Source organism: Aquarana catesbeiana, linkage group LG03 (assembly GCF_042186555.1).
Source record: "Aquarana catesbeiana isolate 2022-GZ linkage group LG03, ASM4218655v1, whole genome shotgun sequence".
NCBI classification, from domain to species: domain Eukaryota; kingdom Metazoa; phylum Chordata; class Amphibia; order Anura; family Ranidae; genus Aquarana; species Aquarana catesbeiana.
Window position 1 is genome coordinate 715,273,140 of NC_133326.1, and position 20,114 is coordinate 715,293,253.

The 20,114-nt window shown below is 49.3% G+C and overlaps 1 long non-coding RNA gene across 4 annotated transcripts in view; it reads right to left on the reverse strand.

The window, feature by feature from the left end:
• LOC141133686 (uncharacterized) overlaps positions 1 to 20,114 on the reverse strand; it is a 237,959-nt gene that overhangs the window by 36,246 nt on the left and 181,599 nt on the right. For 3 of the 4 annotated variants that reach the window (XR_012243109.1, XR_012243106.1, XR_012243107.1), the window contains one exon: positions 9,756 to 9,952. This is a non-coding gene — a long non-coding RNA (uncharacterized lncRNA). Of the gene's footprint in view, positions 1 to 9,754; positions 9,953 to 20,114 lie in introns of those variants that run through there. The other variant, XR_012243108.1, reaches the window with a different exon arrangement.

Sequence of the window (20,114 nt, forward strand, 5' to 3'; positions counted from 1 at the left end):
GAAGTGATGGGGGTCCTCTGATGTGATGGGGGACCTCTGATGTGATGGGGGATCCTCTGATGTGATTGGGAACCTCTGATGTGATGGGGGGTCCTCTGATGTGATGGGGGATCCTCTGATGTGATGGGGGATCTCTGATATGATGGGGGGATCTCTGATGTGATGGGGGGTGCTCTGATGTGATGGGGGATCCTCTGATGTGATGGGGGTCCTCTTATGTGATGGGGGATCCTCTGATGTGATGGGGGATCCTCTGATGTGATGGGGATTCTCTGATGTGATGGGAGGACCTCTGATGTGATGGGGGCACCTCTGATGTGATGGGGGGTGCTCTGATGTGGTGTGGGTGCTCTGATGTGATGGGGGACCTCTGATGTGATGGAGGTATCTCTGATTTGATAGGGGGGTCCTCTGATGTCATGGGGGACCTCTGAAGTGATGGGGGGGGTCTTTTGATGTAATGGGGGTACCTCTGATGTGGTGGGGGACCTCTGTGATGTGATGGGGGGATCTCTGATGTGATGAGGGGATCTCTGATGTGATGGGGGTCCTCTGATATGATGGGGGGATCCTCTGATGTGATGGGGGATCTCTGTTGTGATGGGGGGTCCTCGAATGTGATGGGGGGAGTCCTCTGATGTGATAGGGTGGTTCTGATGTGATGGGGGACCTATGAAGTGATGGGGGGATCTCTGATGTGATAGGGTGCTTCTGATGTGATGGGGGGATCCTATGATGTGATGGGGGAATCACAAATGTGATGGGGGATCTCTGATGTGATGGGGGACCTATGATGTGATGGGGGGTCCTCTGATGTGATGGGGAGGGTCCTCTGATGTGATGGGGAGGGTCCTCTGATGTGATGGGGGGTTTCTCTGATGTGATGGGGGTCCTCTGATGTGATGGGGGGAGTCCTCTGGTGTGATGGGGGGATCTCTGATGTGATGGGGGTCCTCTGATGTGATGGGGGGAGTCCTCTGATGTGATGGGGGGATCTCTGATGTGATGGGGGTCCTCTGATGTGATGGGGGGAGTCCTCAGATGTAATGGGGTGCTTCTGATGTAATGGGGGACCTACAAAGTGATGGGGGGTCCTCTGGTGTGATGGGGGTGATCTCTGATGTCATGGGGTGCTTCTGATGTGAAGGGGGGACCTCTGAAGTGATGGGGGGGTCCTCTCATGTGATGGGGGATCCTATGATGTGCTGGGGGGATCACTGATGTGATGGGGGACCAATGAAGTGATGGGGGTCCTCTGAAGTGATGGGGGTATCTCTTATGTGATGGGGGATCCTCTGATGTGATGGGGGGTTCTCTGATGTGATGGGGGGGTCCTCTGATGTGACGAGGGGACCTCTGATGTGATGGGGGGTCCTCTAATATGATGGGGGATCTCTGATGTGATGGGGGACCTCTGATGTGATGGGGGATCTCTGATGTGATGGGGAGAGCTCTAATGGGATGGGGGAACGCTGATGTGATGGGGGTCCTCTGATGTGATGAGGGGATCTCTGATGTGATGGGGGGTTCTCTGATGTGATGGGGGGATCTCTGATGTGATGGGGGATCCCTGATGTGATGGGGGGCTTCTGATGTAATGGGTGACCTCTGATGTGATGAGGAATACTCTGATGTAATGGGGGGTCCTCTGATGTGATTGTGGGTCCTCTGATGTGATTGGGGACCTCTGATGTGATTGGGGGGTCCTCTGATGTGATGGGGGGTCCTCTGATGTGATGGGGGGTCCTCTAATGTGATGGGGGGAGTCCTCTGATGTGATGGGGTGCTTCTGATGTGATGGGGGACCTCTGATGTGATGGGGGGATCCTATGATGTGATGGGGGATCACTAATGTGATGGGGGACCTATGAAGTGATGGGGGTCCTCTGATGTGATGGGGGATCTCTGATGTGATGGGGGATCCTCTGATGTGATGGGGGATCTCTGATGTAATGGGGGGGGTCCTCTGATGTGATGGGGGGGTTCTCTGATTTGATGGGGGATCTCTGATGTGATAGGGGGACCTCTGATGTGATGGGGGGATCCTATGATGTGCGGGGGGGATCTCTGATGTGATGGGGGGGGGGGTCCTCTGATGTGATGGGGGGTTCTCTGATGTGATGGGGGATCTCTGATGTGATGGGGGGGGGGGTCCTCTGATGTGATGGGGGGGGGGGTCCTCTGATGTGATGGGGTGCTTCTGATGTGATGGAGGATCTCTGATGTGATGGGGGGACCTCTGATGTGATGGGGGGGTCCTCTGATGTGATGGGGGGATCCTATGATGTGATGGGGGGGTCCTCTGATGTGATGGGGGGATCCTATGATGTGATGGGGGGATCACTAATGTGATGGGGGACCTATGAAGTGATGGGGGTCCTCTGATTTGATGGGGGACCTCTGATGTAATGGGGGATCCTCTGATATGATGGGGGATCTGTGATGTGATGGGGGGATCCCTGATGTGATGGGGGGTGCTCTGATGTGATGGGGGATCCTTTGATGTGATGGGGGATCTCTGATGTGATGGGGGGATCTCTGATGTGATGGGGGATCTCTGATGTTATGGGGGGTCCTCTGATGTGATAGGGGGTTCTCTGATGTGATGGGGGGTGCTCTGATGTGATGGGGGACCTCTGATGTGATGGGGTCCTATGATGTGATCGGGGTGATCTCTGATGTGATGGGGGGACCTCTGATGTGATGGAGGTATCTCTGATTTGATAGGGGGGTCCTCTGATGTCATGGGGGACCTCTGAAGTGATGGGGGGGTCTTTTGATGTAATGGGGGTACCTCTGATGTGATGGGGGGACCTACAATGTGATGGGGGGACCTCTGATATGAAAGGGGAAGCTCTGATGTGATAGGGGAAGCTCTGATGTGACGGGGGTCCTCTGATGTGATGGGGTACCTCTGATGTGATGGGGGATCCTCTGATGTGATGGGGGTCCACTGATGTGATGGGGAGATCTCTAAAGTGATGGGGGAACCTCAGATGTGTTGAAGGGACCTCAGATGTCATGGGAATCTCTTATGCGATGAGGGATTCTTTGATGTGATGGGGGGACCTCTGACGTGATGGGGGGTACTCTAAAGGGTTGGGGCATATCTGATATGATGGGGGGGTTCCTATGATGTGATAGGGGGATCCTCTGATGTGATGGGGGGATCCTCTGATGTGATGGGGGTTCCTCTGATGTGATGGGGGGTCCTCTGATGTGATGGGGGATCCTCTGATGTGATGGGGGGTCCTCTGATGTGATGGGGGATCCTCTGATGCAATGGGGGATCCTCTGATGTGATGGGGGGTCCTCTGATGTGATGGGGGTCCTCTGATGTGATAGTGGCGTGCTCTGATGTGATGGAGGGTCCTTTGATGTGATGGGGGGACCTCAGATGTCATGGGAATCTCTGATGCAATGAGGAGTCCTTTGATGTGATGAGGGGACCTCTGATGTGCTTAGGGATGTGCCAGGGGACCTCAAATGAGATGAGGGATCCTCTTATTTAATAGGGAGATCTCTGATGTGATGGGGGGACCTCTAATGTGATGGGGGACCTCTGACGTGATGGGGCGATCTCTGATGTGATGGGGGGATCTCTGATGTGATGGGGGGGTCCTCTGATGTGATGGGGGGGGGTCCTCTGATGTGATGGGGGATCTCTGATGTGATGGGGGACCTCTGATGTAATGGGGGGACCTCTGATGTGATGGGGGGGGTCCTCTGATGTGATGAGGGGATCTCTGATGTGATGGGGAGACCTCTGATGTGATGGGGGATCTCTGGTGTGATGGGGTGCTTCTGATGTGATGGGGGACCTCTGATGTGATGGGGGGGGTACTCTGATGTGATGGGAGGCACTCTGATGTGATGGGGGGATCTTGGATGTGATGGGGGGATCCTCTGATGTGATGGGGGGTCATTTGATGTGATGGGGGGGTCCTCTGATTTGTTGGGAGGTCCTCTGATGTGATGAGGGGTCCTCTGATGTGATTGGGGGTCCTCTGATGTGATGGGGAGATCTCTAAAGTGATGGGGGGATCTCTGATGTGATGGGGGATCTCTGATGTGATGGGGATCTCTGATGTAATGGGAGTACCTCTGATGTGATGGGGGATCTCAAATCTGATGGGGGGGGGCTCAGATGTGTTTGAAGGGACCTCAGATGTCATGGGAATCTCTGATGCAATGAGGAGCCCTTTAATGTGATGGGGGGGGGATCTCTGATGTGATGGGTGGTACTCTAAAAGGTTGGGGTATATCTGATATGATAGGGGGTTCTCTGATGTGATGGGGGAACCTCTGATGTGATGGGGTGCTTCTGATGTGATGGGGGACTTCTGATGTGATGGGGGGGATCCTCTGATGTGATGGGGGATCCTCTGATGTGATGGGGGGGCCTCTGATGTGACAGGGGGACCTCTGATGTGATGGGGGTCCTCTGAAGAGATGGGGGATCTCTAAAATAAAGATGGGACCTCTGATGTGATGGGGGGTCCTCTGATGTGAGGGGGTCCTCTGATGTGAGGGGGGTCCTCTGATCTGATGGGGGGATCCTCTGATGTGATTGGGGACCTCTGATGTCATGAGGGGGTCCTCTGATGTGTTGGGGGTCCTCTGATGTGATGGGGGTCCTCTGATGTGATGGGGGACCTCTGATGTGATGGGGGTCCTCTGATGTGATGGGGGTCCTCTGATGTGATGGGGGACCTCTGATGTGATGGGGGTCCTCTGATGTGATGGGGGACCTCTACAGTGATGGAGGTATCTCTGATTTGATAGGGGGGTCCTCTGATGTGATGGGGATCCTATGAAGTCATGGGGGATCCTCTGATGTCATGGGGGACCTCTAAAATGATGGGGGGGTCTTTTGATGTAATGGGGGTACCTCTGATGTCATGGGGTGCTTCTGATGTGATGGGGGGACCTCTGATGTGATGGGGGGACCTCTGCTATTAAAGTGTGATAGGGGAAGCTCTGATGTGACGGGGGTCCTCTGATGTGATGGGGTGCCTCTGATGTGACGGTGGGTCCTCTGATGTGATGGGGAGATCTCTAAAGCGATGGGGAGTCCTCTGATGTGATAGAGGGTCATTTGATGTGTTGGGGGGACCTCAGATGTGTTGCAGGGACCTCAGATGTTATGGGAATCTCTGATGCAATGAGGAGTCCTTTGATGTGATGGGGGGACCTCTGATCAGATGGGTATCTCTGATGTGATGAGGGGACCTCTGATGTGCTAGGGATGTGCCAGGGGACCTCAAATGAGATGAGGGATCCTCTGATTTAATAGGGAGATCTCTGATGTGATGGGGGGACCTCTAATCTGATGGGGGACCTCTGATGAGATGGGAAGATATGTAATGGGGGGACCTCTGATGTGATAGGGGGAACTCTGATGTGATGGGGGGACCTCTGATGTGATGGGGGGTACTCTAAAGGGTTAGGGTATATCTGATATGATGGGGGGTCCTCTGATGTGATGGGGGGTTCTCTGATGTGATAGGGGGATCTCTGATCTGATAGGGGAATCTCTGATGTATGGGGGGTCCTCTGATGTGATGGGGTGTCCTCTGATATGAAAGGGGTACCTCTGATGTGATGGGGTGCCTCTGATGTGATGGGGGGACCTATGATGTGATGGGGGGTCCTCTGATATGAAAGAGGTACCTCTGATGTGATGAGAAGATCTCTGATGTGATGGGGGGGGTCCTCTAATGAGATGGGGGATCCTCTTATGTGATAGGTATCTCTGATGTGATGAGGGGGTCCTCTGATGTGTTGGGGGTCCTCTGGTGTGATGGGGGTCCTCTGATGTGATGGGGGGACCTCTCTATGTCAGCATTATAAATAAATTATAGTAACAATGAGTGATTGTGCAAAGCTACGGTACATGTCAGCATTATATGAATCTGTAATAATATTATGTAATTGTACAATGTTACTGAATGTGTCAGTAATATTTAAGTATATATATTAGTAATAACAATAGTAATAGTTTTGAATTGCACAACGCTACAGAATATGTCAACACTATATAAATAAATATGAATAATATGTAAAATTGTACAACACTTTGGTATATGTCAGATCCATATTACATGATCTGGGTTGTTTACCTTATGTGGGCATAAGTGTCAGTTAGTGTCAGTTGGAAGATCAGACTGGCTGGATGTTTGAATAATAATAATATATAATTGTACAATGTGACAGAATAGATCAGAGCTATTTATATATAGATTAGTTATAATAATAGTTTTAAATTGCACAACGCTACAGAATATGTCAGCAATATTTAAATGTTCATGAATAATGAGTATAATTGTACAACACTTTGGTATATGTCTGATCTGTATTACATGATAAGTGCTGTTTACCTGATCTGGGCTGTTTACCATATATGGGCATAAGTGTCACTTGTGGTCATGTGACAGGAAGTGACATCACAGTGGGCTCCCAGCCTATAGTGCAGAGTGTCGGGAAGTAGTAGAGCCAATGTGTATTGGAGACAGACGAGTGCAGACACAGAATTCTGAGCTCTCTATCAGCATTCTATTATAGGAGAATATTCCATATATAACCTTCATATATAGATTGTATATATTGTACACAGCGCAGGAAGAGAAGTTTCTATTATCACTTTACTTTATTATTTCATATTTAATTAAATTATAAAAGCTGCCATGCAGAGAGGACAGGAGATCAGCAGAGAGGAACTTTGCTTTGGAACATCCACAATGTCCAATCAGAGGCGCAGGAAGAGGAGCAGCGAGGAAATCAATTACACAACCAGTGAGGAACTAGAGATGTTTGCAGAGCAGACAGGCCAGGTTCCCAGGAAGAGGAGCAGAAAGGAGGAAGTAGGGAGCTCCGCTGAGCAGACAGGCCAGGCTACCAGGAAGAGGAGCAGAAAGGAGGAAGTAGGGAGCTCCGCTGAGCAGACAGGCCAGGCTACCAGGAAGAGGAGCAGAAAGGAAGAAGTAGGGAGCTCCGCTGAGCAGACAGGCAGGGCTACCAGGAAGAGGATCAGAAGGGAGGAAGTAGGGAGCTCCGCTGAGCAGACAGGCCGGGCTACCAGGAAGAGGAGCAGAAAGGAGGAAGTAGGGAGCTCCGCTGAGCAGACAGGCCGGGCTACCAGGAAGAGGATCAGAAGGGAGGAAGTAGGGAGCTCCGCTGAGCAGACAGGCCGGGCTACCAGGAAGAGGAGCAGAGAGGAGGAAGTAGGGAGCTCGGCTGAGCAGACAGGCCAGGTTCCCAGGAAGAGGAGCAGTGAGGAAGTCTATTACACAAGCAGTGAGGAACTAGAGATGTTTGCAGAGCAGACAGGCCAGGTTCCTAGGAAGAGGAGCAGAGAGGAGGAAGCAGAGAGCTCCACTGAGCAGCCAGGCCAGGTTCCCAGGAAGCGGAGCAGATGTTACACAGCCAGTGAGGATCTCCAGAGCTGTGCAGAGAGGAAAGGAGAGAAGAGGAGATGGTCCCAGGATACAGAATGTGAGAGCAGTCGGAAGAAGAGGAGGAGTAGTGACGGAGGAGGTAAGGATTAGTTGTGAATCTTCATATAGTACATAGGAGAGAACAATGAATTCCTCCACCAACCTCATCCCTAAAGAGGAACTGGGCTCAGAGGAGGAGACATTTGCTCTGTGATAGGGAGCAAATACCAATTTTACTTAATATTAACCAGAGAAATGATCAACTGGACTCCCCCCCTCAAACCCCCCCAAACTGCTAGGTTTGGCACTGAAAATGTAACCCCCCCTATTTTCTTCCCCCACATTGCTGGCCATGTCAGTGAACATTTAACCACCTCATTCCCCAGTGACAGTTTAACTCCCCCATAATCCCCCACATTGCTAGGCATGGCACTTAAAGTTTAAAACCCCCCTCCATAATCTCCCCCCACATTGCTGCAATGGCACTGAAATTTTCACCCACTCTCCTCCCCAATATCTGGCTAAGGCAGCTAAAGATTACCCCCAACCATAATCTCCTTCCTCCATTGCTGGGCATTGCACTGAAGTTTACCCCCCACACCTCCCCCCTCTTCATTGCTGGGCATGGCAGAGAAAGTCTAATCCCCCCCACACTATTGCTTGGCATGACAAGAAAAGTTCAACCTCCCCATAATCTCCCCCGAATTGCCATGCATGGCAGTGAAAGTCTACCCCCCCCCCCTATAATACTGGGAAAGGCAGTGAAAATGTAACCCCACCATATTCTGCCCCCTCCCTCATTGCTGGCTATGGCAGTGAAAGCTCAACCCCCATTACCTCCAATGCTGGGCATTGCTATTAAAGTTTAACCCCCCCCAATGCTGGGAATGGCAGTGAATGTTTAACCCCCCCATAACCTCCCCCCACATTCCTAGGCATGGTGGTGAAAGTTTAACTCCTATAAATTGACCTAGAACACACCTATAGACTTGCTCAAAGCCTGCAGTTAGTCAGTGATTGGATGATAATTTCCCTGTGTAAATATAAACTTCCGGGGTCAGCTCTTCTCTCTGTATTGGAGACTTCAATTACTAATAGAATTCAGTGATAAGACCTGTATGTGGGCGGGGCAATAAACGTTATTTCTCTTTCTTCTCTCTAGCAGACGGCGGGACGACAGAACGTGTAGCGGCCCCTACAAAACGCGTAGCGGCCCCCAGAGGACACAAAGAGACCAACTTGACTCCGGAGAGTTTCATTTACCATAAGATACTTGGATCAGGAGCCTTTGGGACGGTAAGTAAGCAGAGATTAGTAATGAGGGGCCCATAGACACTGGGTGGGGACACAGTGCTGTGGTTTGGCCTAGATACCACTGGGGGGACACATTATGGCCATGTAGGACGGGTGCAGCATAAACATGTACACTCATCCAGCCCAAAAGACCTGAGCAGGGAGGACGGCACACGGTTGGGTCCTCCTCCATTCTGCATGGGGTGATGAATCAGGCGATATCCTTAGCTTAACCTTCAGCGCCCGGTGCTCTCCTCCGTTTTACCGTGACTCTCCAATGCCCCCCCCCCCCATACAATGTGGGACTGCTGTTCATGCATTATATGGGAGCTGTGACCAGTGAAGGAGCGAGACTTCGTCAGGGGTTGTGGTGCTGCGTGGAGGAAGTCTGGTGGAGTAAGGTGAACCTATCACCCTACTCATCATCCTTGGGCTCAGTCAGCAGTGTATAGGGGGGGAACCCCCTGCAAGGGAATGTTTTTTCCTCCCAGAGTGCCCCCATCAGTGCAGCAAACAATCAGAATCCAGCAATCTGACCTCTGCAGAGTGAATTCTGATTGGTAGCTCTGGTTTATGGCCCATAAGATACGGCCTGCTGTGGAAGATGACAGAGGCTCTTTATTAGGTGTGGCTGTCGACCATATTTCCACCAGGACAGAAGGAAGACAATCAGCGTAGTGCACTAGGAATGTTTAGTAATGATTTCAGGTCTTGTTTACATTTGCAATCGAGGGGCGGTAAAACCCTGCCCCTCAACCGCTCCCCCTGTTGCTGGGTGCCTATGAATGCTTTGCTTCGCTGTGGCGGCAGGAACGATACCCCCTTGTCATGCTCTGTGGCCGAATTGACCCATTTGAATAAATGATGCTGTGTTGCAACCCCCCCCCCACAACCATGCACAACACGTGTGGCTCCCCGCTATTGCTGTCTGAAGTGCGATCCGAATGTGGAATGCATGTCAAACAGCAAAACACGTGTGAACCAGGCCTAGCAGTTAGAGCACATGGAAATAGATAAAGTACTAACCGTCTCTCTCTCTCCTACAGGTGGTGCTGGCGACTCACATTGACAGCGGCGTGCTGGTGGCCGTAAAGATCGTTGAGAAGTGGCATGTAGCTTCATACTGCAATAAACTCGCCCTGTGTGAGCGTCTTGCCCTGGAGAAGGTGGGGAGCAGCCATTACTGTATCCACGCCTATGCCACATTCCAGACGGAGGTAAGTCTATTTTTCGAAAGACAGAGAAGTATAGAATGAATGGCGTGCATATAAAATAGTGCAAACATTGCTTCATGACAACTGAATGTCATCATCAGCCCAGTCCGGTGACATCATTGCTGGGTCAGTGATCTCAGCAATGTGATATATATATATATATATATATATATATATATATATATATATAGGTAGATACAGATGGATGGATATAGATACTGTAGAAGGATATAGGTAGATATAGATGGGATATATATAGAAAGTTATAGGTATATATAGATGGATGGATATAGTGTAGGTAGATATAGATGGATGGATACAGTGTAGGTAGATATAGATGGATGGATATAGTGTAGGTAGATATAGATATAGATGGATGGATATAGTGTAGGTAGATATAGATATAGATGGATATAGTATAGGTAGATATAGATGGATGGATATAGTGTAGGTAGATATAGATATAGATGGATATAGTGTAGGTAGATATAGATATAGATGGATATAGTGTAGGTAGATATAGATGGATATAGTGTAGGTAGATATAGATGGTTGGATATAGTGTAGGTAGATATAGATATAGATGGAGATAGTGTAGGTAGATATAGATGGATATAGTGTAGGTAGATATAGATATAGATGGAGATAGTGTAGGTAGATATAGATATAGATGGAGATAGTGTAGGTAGATATAGATGCATGGATATAGTGTAGGTAGATATAGATATAGTGTAGGTAGATGTAGATGGATATATTGTAGGTAGATATAGATATAGATGGATATAGTGTAGGTAGATATAGATGGATATAGTGTAGGTAGATATAGATATAGATGGATATAGTGTAGGTAGATATGGATGGATGGACTGTAGGTAGACGTCATGCAGTATATTTGGGTAGATTTATATAACACGTGACTCTGATTTGGACCTTCTAAGTGAAATGCATTGATTGACCTGTCTGTGTTCCCCCCCCCCCAGAGCCAACTCTTCTATGTCATGGAATATCTGAGCGGAGGAGATCTGATGAGCAAGGCGGAAAGATGTGACATCACCACCCTCAGACTGACTGCAGCGGAGCTCGTGTGTGGTCTGCAGTTTATCCACTCCACAGGTGTCATACACAGGTAAGTACTATTATTTACTGTACAATCCTCCCCCTCCCCCCCTCCCGCTGCCTGAACACCCAATGGTGACCCGTTCCTCCTCCTCCATCCAATGGACGCACACATAAGGAGAGGAGGACGGAGGAATGCAGACCGGATCATAGGAAACGTTGGGTGGTGCTAGGAAAGGGAGCTTTGTGATTGTTCATCCCTCTATGGATCTGTAATTCCCGGGATATATGGGAGGGATCATTGTCTGAACTACAGAACTGACACTCTTTTTTTTTTCTCCACAGAGACCTAAAGCTTGACAACATCCTCATAGATGGCACCGGTCACATCAAAATTGCAGACTTCGGCATTGCAAGTGTCTACACGCCTGAACGCAAGGTAAGTCCAATGTGCCCATACACAGGGCAATTATCAACCATACTAGGCCTGGATTAAACAGAACCTGTATATACAGAGCGATTATCAGATTAGGATTGGATTAATGACCTTGGTCCAGTTACCCATCTGGGTATCGCGTCCAGTCCTGGGGGCCTCATCCAGCCACTATCTGGTTCTGCGGATCCCGTCCAGCTAATACCTGCACCTGGGGGTTCTTCCCAGCTACCATCTGGCCCTGAGGGTCCTGTCCAGTCCTGGGGGGCCCTGTCTAACCATCATCTGGCCTTGGAGGTCCCATCCAGCTACCATCTGGCCCTATGGGTGATGTCCAGTCCTGGGGGTCCTGTCCAGTCCTGGGGGGGCGCCGTCTGACCATCAGCTGGCCCTGGGGGTCCCATCCAGCTACCATCCACCCCTGGGGACTAACATTTACACATTGAAACTGAATACTTGTTGTAATGTTGGTGCTGCTGGTCTCTAGCCTAACTTTTAATCCTTATCCTTCTCTCTCTGATTTCCCCACAGATGCTGCGTCACCCAACCATGGATTATTACTCGTTGGGGGAAACGTTACGTGATCTGGCTTTCGGTACTGAGTCAACCTTTAGTGCACTAGACAATCCCATGAACTGTCTAAGGCCACCGTACCTGATGGACACCGACCCCGACTTCGTGGACCTGCTGAAAAAGGTAAGTAGTGACACAGTTCCAGCGGGACAAGGAGAGTAGCCATATAGGCTCCGCCAAAGAGTCAGTGCACTTCATGAGCCATTACTGTCATCTTATGTTTTTCTGTTTTCTTTTTTTCCCTGTAGCTCGGAGACCATGAGGTGCACAAAGTGACTTACCGCAACATCAGAAAACACCCGTTTTTCAGAGGAATAAACTGGGAGGAGGTGGAGGCGAGAGAGACGCGCCCCCCATTCTTTGTACGTCGAAAGGTATGTATTTGATCAGTGTGTCAATAGGGGTTTTTTTTTGCATTGAAGTCAATGGGACACGATTTTGCATTGAAAATCAATAGGACGCGTCATGCCATTATCGGCACCTTTTTTTTTTTTTCTATCGGCAAAATGCAGATAACCTTATTCTTGGCCGATAATGTTCCGCAGCCAATATATCGGTGCATCCCTACATAGGAGGGGTTTCTCCTAATCATTCATGGATCTCATTGTTCTCTTTTTTCTATTTCAGGGCCTCACAAAAGTTACAAGGCAGAAGATACCACTGGAGGACCTCCTAGACGATGAGAACATTCCAGCCGAGGAGCAATTGCTATTCAATGGCTTTTCATTTGAGAGTGATCAATGGAGAGCCATACAAAAGCTAAACTGAAGCCGAAACACGCCAGGGTGGAGCTTATGGAAATCGGCGTAAAATACTGCGAGGAATTTCACGCCTAGTGTTCTTTCTCAACCATCTACCACCATTGAAATCCAGCAATCATTATATACCCCGAGGAAACAGGACTTCCAGAGAGTACAAAGTCCGATGGACATGCAGCTTCAAGGAAATCCTACCGGATCTAGGAACAGGACACATCATATAAAATAGCTGGACTGGGCTAAGTCCACAAGGGAGCTGGGACAGAGTCAACAAGGGAGCCAGACTGAGACTGTGAGGAAGTCAGAACTGAGCCTACGATGGAGCAGGGAGGAGTGTGCAGAGGAGCAGAGAGGAGTCTGTGGGGGGACAGACGCCTAAAGCTCTCCTGCATTCTCCTCCCCACTCCCTCGTAGACTTAGTCCCCTCTTCTCATCAGTCCCAGCCTGGCTCCGGGAGCTGGGACAGAGACTACAAAGGAGCCGGGACAGAGACTACAAGGGAGCCAGGACAGAGTCTACAAGGGAGTCAGACTAAAACTACAAGGGAGCCAGGACAGAGACTACAAGCAAACCGGGACAGTGACTCCAAGGGACCTGGAACAGAGTCTACAAGGGAGTTAGACAGAGACTACAAGGGAGCCGGGACAGAGTCTACAAGGGAACCAGGAAAGAGTCTACAAGGGAACCAGGACAGGGACTACAAGGGGGCTGGAACAGAGTCTACAAGGGAGTCAGACTGAGACTATAAGGGAGCCAGGACAGAGACTACAAGGGAGTCAGACTTAAACTAACTAAAACTAAAAGGGAGCCAGGACAGAGACTACAAGGGAACCGGGACAGGGACTACAAGGGACCTGGAACAGAGTCTACAAGGGAGTCAGACAGAGACTACAAGGGAGCCGGGACAGAGACTACAGTGGAGCCGGGACAGAGACTACAGTGGAGCCGGGACAGAGTCTACAAGGGAACCGGGAAAGAGTCTACAAGGGAACCGGGAAAGAGTCTACAAGGGAACCGGGACAGAGACTATAAGGGAGCCGGGACAGAGTCTACAAGGGAACCGGGACAGAGACTACAGTGGAGCCGGGACAGAGTCTACAAGGGAACCGGGACAGAGTCTACAAGGGAACCGGGAAAGAGTCTACAAGGGAACCGGGAAAGAGTCAAGGGAACCGGGACAGGGACTACAAGGGGGCTGGAACAGAGTCTACAAGGGAGTCAGACTGAGACTATAAGGGAGCCGGGACAGAGACTACAAGGGAGCCGGGACAGAGACTACAAGGGAGACGGGACAGAGACTACAAGGGAGACGGGACAGAGACTACAAGGGAGCCGGGACAGAGACTACAAGGGAACCGGGACAGAGTCTACAAGGGAACCGGGAAAGAGTCTACAAGGGAACCGGGAAAGAGTCTACAAGGGAACCGGGAAAGAGTCTACAAGGGAACCGGGACAGAGACTACAAGGGAGCCGGGACAGAGTCTACAAGGGAACCGGGACAGAGACTACAGTGGAGCCGGGACAGAGTCTACAAGGGAACCAGGACAGTCTACAAGGGAACCGGGAAAGAGTCTACAAGGGAACCGGGAAAGAGTCTACAAGGGAACCGGGACAGGGACTACAAGGGGGCTGGAACAGAGTCTACAAGGGAGTCAGACTGAGACTATAAGGGAGCCGGGACAGAGACTACAAGGGAGCCGGGACAGAGACTACAAGGGAGACGGGACAGAGACTACAAGGGAGACGGGACAGAGACTACAAGGGAGCCAGACTGAGACTGTGAGGAAGTCAGGACTGAGCCTACGATGGAGCAGGGAGGAGTGTGCAGACGAGCAGAGAGAAGTCTGTTGGGGGACAGACACCTAAAGCTCTCCTGCAGTCTCCCCCTCGCTCCCTTGTCGACTTAGTCCCCTCTTCCCAACAGTCTCAGCCTGGCTCCCTCAAAAATTTTGTCCCGGCTCGCTTGCAGACTCAGCCCAGGAGTCTACGAGGTAGCCAGTCTAAGACTGTGAGGTAGCGGGGCAGAGCCTATGCCCCGATCTGTAGGAAAGCAAGTGGGAGTCTACAGGAAGCAGGGAGGAGTCTGCGAGGGGACAGGGAGAGGTCTGCTAGGGAGAGAGAGAAGTGCGGGAGCGTAGGGAAGTGGAGTGTCAGAGAGCAGGGAGAGACTTTCAGGAAGTGGAGAGGAGTCTGCCAGGAAGAGGGGACTGAGTCTACAATGGAGCAAGGAGCAGTCTGCAGGGAAGCTTTGAGAGTCTGTTTGGCCCCTTTCACACTGGGGCGGGGGGTGGTGTCGACGGTAAAGCGCCGCTATTGTTAGTGGCGCTTTACCGTCGGTATTCGGCCATTAGCGGGGGTGGTTTTACCCCCCCGCTAGCGGCCGAGAAAGGGTTAAAAACCACTGCAAATCGCCTCCGCAGAGGCGCTTTGCCGGCGGTATAGCCGCGCTGCCCCGTTCCCGTTTGTGAGAGGTAAATCTGATGGGGGGGGGGGGGGCAGAACTTCCACTCTGCTCACCTAAGTGGGAGCTGATACCTGTCAGAAATAGGCACCAGCTCCCAGAAAAAAAAAAACTTCTAAAAGTGGTAGAGGAGGGAGGAGGGAGAAGGATGAGCAGAATTTCCCTTTCCAGATGAAGTTTTACTTTAAGGCTAGGTTCACATCTATGCAGAGTGCGGTTGATGCGGCTAGGGCTAGAGTTAGGGGCTAGGGTTATATGCTAGGGTTACAGTTAAATGTTAGGGTTAAGGGCTAGGGTTAGAGTTAAGGGCTAGGGCTATATGTTGGGATTAAGGGCTAGGGTTACAGTTAAATGTCAGGGTTAAGGACTAGGGTTATGTTAGGGTCAAGGACTATTGTTAAGGCTAATTTTTAAAGTTAAGGGTTAGGGTTTGAGGTAATCATTAGGGTTAGGGGCAATTGTTAGGGTTAACATTCTAGTTACTTATCCACATTAATCTATGTGAATGGAGGAATCTGTTCCCCCTTTGCGGGCCGAACAAAAAAAAAAGAACATTACATGTATGCCCGACATTAGAAGAGTGGGTGGATGTGTGGCGGAAGCTTCTAATGTTGGGCATAAAATGCCAGGACAGTTCATATACCCCTCAAATTACCCCTTTTTGGAAAGTAGACACCCCAAAGTATTTGCTGAAAGGCATGTTGAGTCCATGGAACGTAAATCAGCTTTGCAGGAACGCTTATCAGCTGCAGCACTGATCTGTTTATTCTGACAGCAGCAGGGTGCTATTTTCAGAATACATACGCAGTGTCTGCCGCACTGCAGGAGGCGATTTTTCACCTGCAGTTAAAAAAAAAAAAGAATGTGTATGCCCAAGCATGAGGGGCCTGGCATGGTCAGATTGTCCTTATGCTTCGGCATATAATTTTTTTCACTTTTTCTCTGGCAGAGATTTGTTTTTTTCACATTGATCAATGTGAATGGAGGAATCTGTTAGGGCTGGATGAAAAACACAATATTAGGTATGCCCAAAAAGAAGATTCTAATAGTGGTCATACCATACACTTTTTCAGGCAGAGATTTCTTTATTCATATCGATCAATGTAAATGAAGGAATCTGTTCTTTTTTTTGTTTAGCCCACAGGCTCCACAAAAAAAAAAACACATTACAGGCATGCCCAACATTGGTTTGGCATTAACCACTTGCTGACCACCGCACGACGATGTACGTCGGCAGAGTGGCACGGGCAGGCATAAGTATGTCCTTGCCTGCCCGCGGGCGGAGGGTCCGATCGGACCCCCCCCGGTGCCTGCGGCGGTTAGATTCTCGTCAGGGGCGATCAAAGGTGAGGGGGAGGCCACCCATTCGTGGCTCCCCCCTCGCGATCGCTCCTGGCGAATGAAATGCTTCCTCGGCTTCTGTAATGTAAACAGAAGCGGAGGAAGTGATGTCATCTCTCCTCGGCTCGGTATTTTCCGTTCCGGCGCCAAGGAGAGAAGACATCGATGTGAGTGCACAAACACTACACACACAGTAGAACACGCCAGGCATACATTACACCCCGCATCACCCCCCCCCCCCCCCCCGTCACACTGACACCAAGCAGTTTTTTTTTTTTTTCTGATTATTGCATTGGTGTCAGTTTGTGACAGTTAGTGTGGTAGGGCAGTTAGTGTTAGCCCCCTTTAGGTCTAGGGTACCCCCCTAACCCCCCATAATAAAGTTTTAACCCCTTGATCACCCCCCGTCGCCAGTGTCACTAAGCAATAGTTTTTCTGATCGCTGTATTAGTGTCACTGGTGCCACTAGTTCGGGAGGTAAATATATAGGTTCGCTGTCAGCTTTTTATAGCGTCAGGGACCCCCATATACTACCTAATAAAGGTTTTAACCCCTTGATTGCCCCCTAGTTAACCCTTTCACCAGTGATCACCGTATAACTGTTACGGGTGACGCTGGTTAGTTAGTTTATTTTTTATAGTGTCAGGGCACCCGCCGTTTATTACCGAACAAAGGTTTAGCCCCCTGATTGCCCGGCTGTGATATAAGTTAGGTTTTGGGGTCAGATAGGGTCTGCGTCGCCCCAGGCAGCGTCAGGTTAGTGCCAGTAGCGCTAACACCCACGCACGCACCGTACACCTCCCTTAGTGGTATAGTATCTGAATGGATCAATATCTGATCCGATCAGATCTATACTGGCGTCCCCAGCAGTTTAGGGTTCCCAAAAATGCAGTGTTAGCGGGATCAGCCCAGATACCTGCTAGCACCTGCATTTTGCCCCTCCGCCCGGCCCAGCCCAGCCCACCCAAGTGCAGTATCGATCGATCACTGTCACTTACAAAACACTAAACGCATAACTGCAGCGTTCGCAGAGTCAGGCCTGATCCCTGCGATCACTAACAGTTTTTTTGGTAGCGTTTTGGTGAACTGGCAAGCACCAGCGGCCTAGTACACCCCGGTCGTAGTCAAACCAGCACTGCAGTAACACTTGGTGACGTGGCGAGTCCCATAAGTGCAGTTCAAGCTGGTGAGGTGGCAAGCACAAGTAGTTTCCCGCTGCTAACAAGAAGAAGACAAACACAGGCCCGTCGTGCCCATAATGCCCTTCCTGCTGCATTCGTCAATCCTAATTGGGAACCCACCGCTTCTGCAGCGCCCGTACTTCCCCCATTCACATCCCCAACCAAATGCAGTCGGCTGCATGAGAGACATGTCCTCCCGAGTACCCCTACCCAACGAACCCCCCCCAAAAAAGATGTCGTGTCTGCAGCAAGCGCGGATATAGGCGTGACACCCGCTATTATTGTCCCTCCTGTCCTGACAATCCTGGTCTTTGCATTGGTGAATGTTTTGAACGCTACCATTCACTAGTTGAGTATTAGCGTAGGGTACAGCATTCCACAGACTAGGCACACTTTCACAGGGTCTCCCAAGATGCCATCGCATTTTGAGAGACCCGAACCTGGAACCGGTTACAGTTATAAAAGTTACAGTTACAAAAAAAAGCGTTTGCTCCCACGATATGTAAATCAGCAACTCCGGCGCTGTAGGAGGTGATTTCACCACCACAGTTAAAAAAAAAAAAATGGTGCATGTATGCCCATCATTAAAACTGGTGGATGAAGGGCGGCATTCTAATGGTGGGCATACCCACCGATCAATCTCTTTTTTGTGCAGCCCACAGGCTGCATGAAAAAAAAGATTACAATATTTGCCCAACAAGGGCCAGCAACATATTGGTATGCTGCTGGACTTTGAGTGGTTATACCAGAATGATGCCTGCAGGTTTAGGTATCATCTTGGTATCATTCTTTTCAGCCAGCGGTCGGCTTTCATGTAAAAGCAATCCTAGCAGCTAATTAGCCTCTAGACTGCTTTTACAAGCAGTGGGAGGGAACGTTCCCCCCCCACCGTCTTCCATGGTTGTCTCGGGCTCTCCTGTCCAGACAGGGAATCTGAGAATGCACCCGGTGGTTCTGCCAGCTGACCATAGAGCTGATCAGAGACCAGAACGACTCCAGTCATCTCTATGGCCTAAGAAACCGGAAGCTACGAGCATTTCATGAATTAGATTTCGCCGGATATAAACAGCGCCATTGGGAAATTGGGAAAGCATTTTATCACAACGATTTTGGTGTGATCAGATGCTTAGAGGGCAGAGGAGAGATCTAGGGTCTAATAGACCTCAATTTAAAAAAAAAAAAAAAAGAGTACCTGTCACTGCCTATTGCTATCATAGGGAATATTTACATTCCCTGAGGTAACAATAAAAATGATAAAAAATAAAATAAAAATTAAAGTAACAGTTTAAAAATAAAATAAAGCAAAAAAAAAAAGAAGAAGCACCCCTGTCCCCCCGCGCTCACATGCAAAAAGGCGAACGCAAGCGTCGGTCTGGCGTCATATGTAAACAGCAATTGCACCATGCATGTGAGGTATCACCGCGAAGGTCAGATCGAGGGCAGTAATTTTAGCAGTATAGCTCCTCTCCAAATCTAAAGTGGTAACCTGTAAAAGCTTTTTAAAAATGTATGTAGTTTGTCGCCGCTGCACGTTTGTGCGCAATTTTAAAGCATGTTGTGTTTGGTATCCATGTACTCGGCATAAGATCATCTTTTTTATTTCATCAAACATTTGGGCAATATAGTGTGTTTTAGTGCACGCAAATACTGTTAAAAAAAAATGCAACACCCACCATTTTAATCTGTAGGGCCTTTGCTTTAAAAAATATATAATGTTTGGGGATTCAAATTAATTTTCTTGCAAAAAAAAAATATTTTTTCATGTGAACAAAAAGTGTCAGAAAGGGCTTTGTCTTCAAGTGGTTAGAAGAGTGAGTGATGTGTGACATAAGCTTCTAAATGTTGTGCATAAAATGCCAGGACAGTTCAGAACCCCCCCAAATGACCCCATTTTGGAAAGTAGACACCCCAAGCTATTTGCTGAGAGGCATGTCGAGTCCATGGAATATTTTATATTTTGCCACAAGCTGCAGGAAAAGGACAATATTTTTATTTATTTTTTGTACAAAGTTGTCACTAAATGATATATTGCTCACACATGCCATGGTTATATGTGGAATTACACCCCAAAATACATTCTGCTGCTTCTCCTGAGTACGGGGATACCACATGTGTGAGACTTTTTGGGAGACTAGCCGCGTACAGGACCCTGAAAACCAAGCACCGCCTTCAGGTTTTTTAAGGGCGTAAAATGGTGATTTCACTTCCTTGCACACAGTTACGGAGGCCATGAAATGTCAAGATAGCACAAACCCCCCCAAATGACCCCATTTTGGAAAGAAGACACTTCAAGCTATTTGCTGAGAGGCATGTTGAGTCCATGTTATATTTTAAATTTTGCCGCAAGTTTCTGGGGAAAATTTTTTTT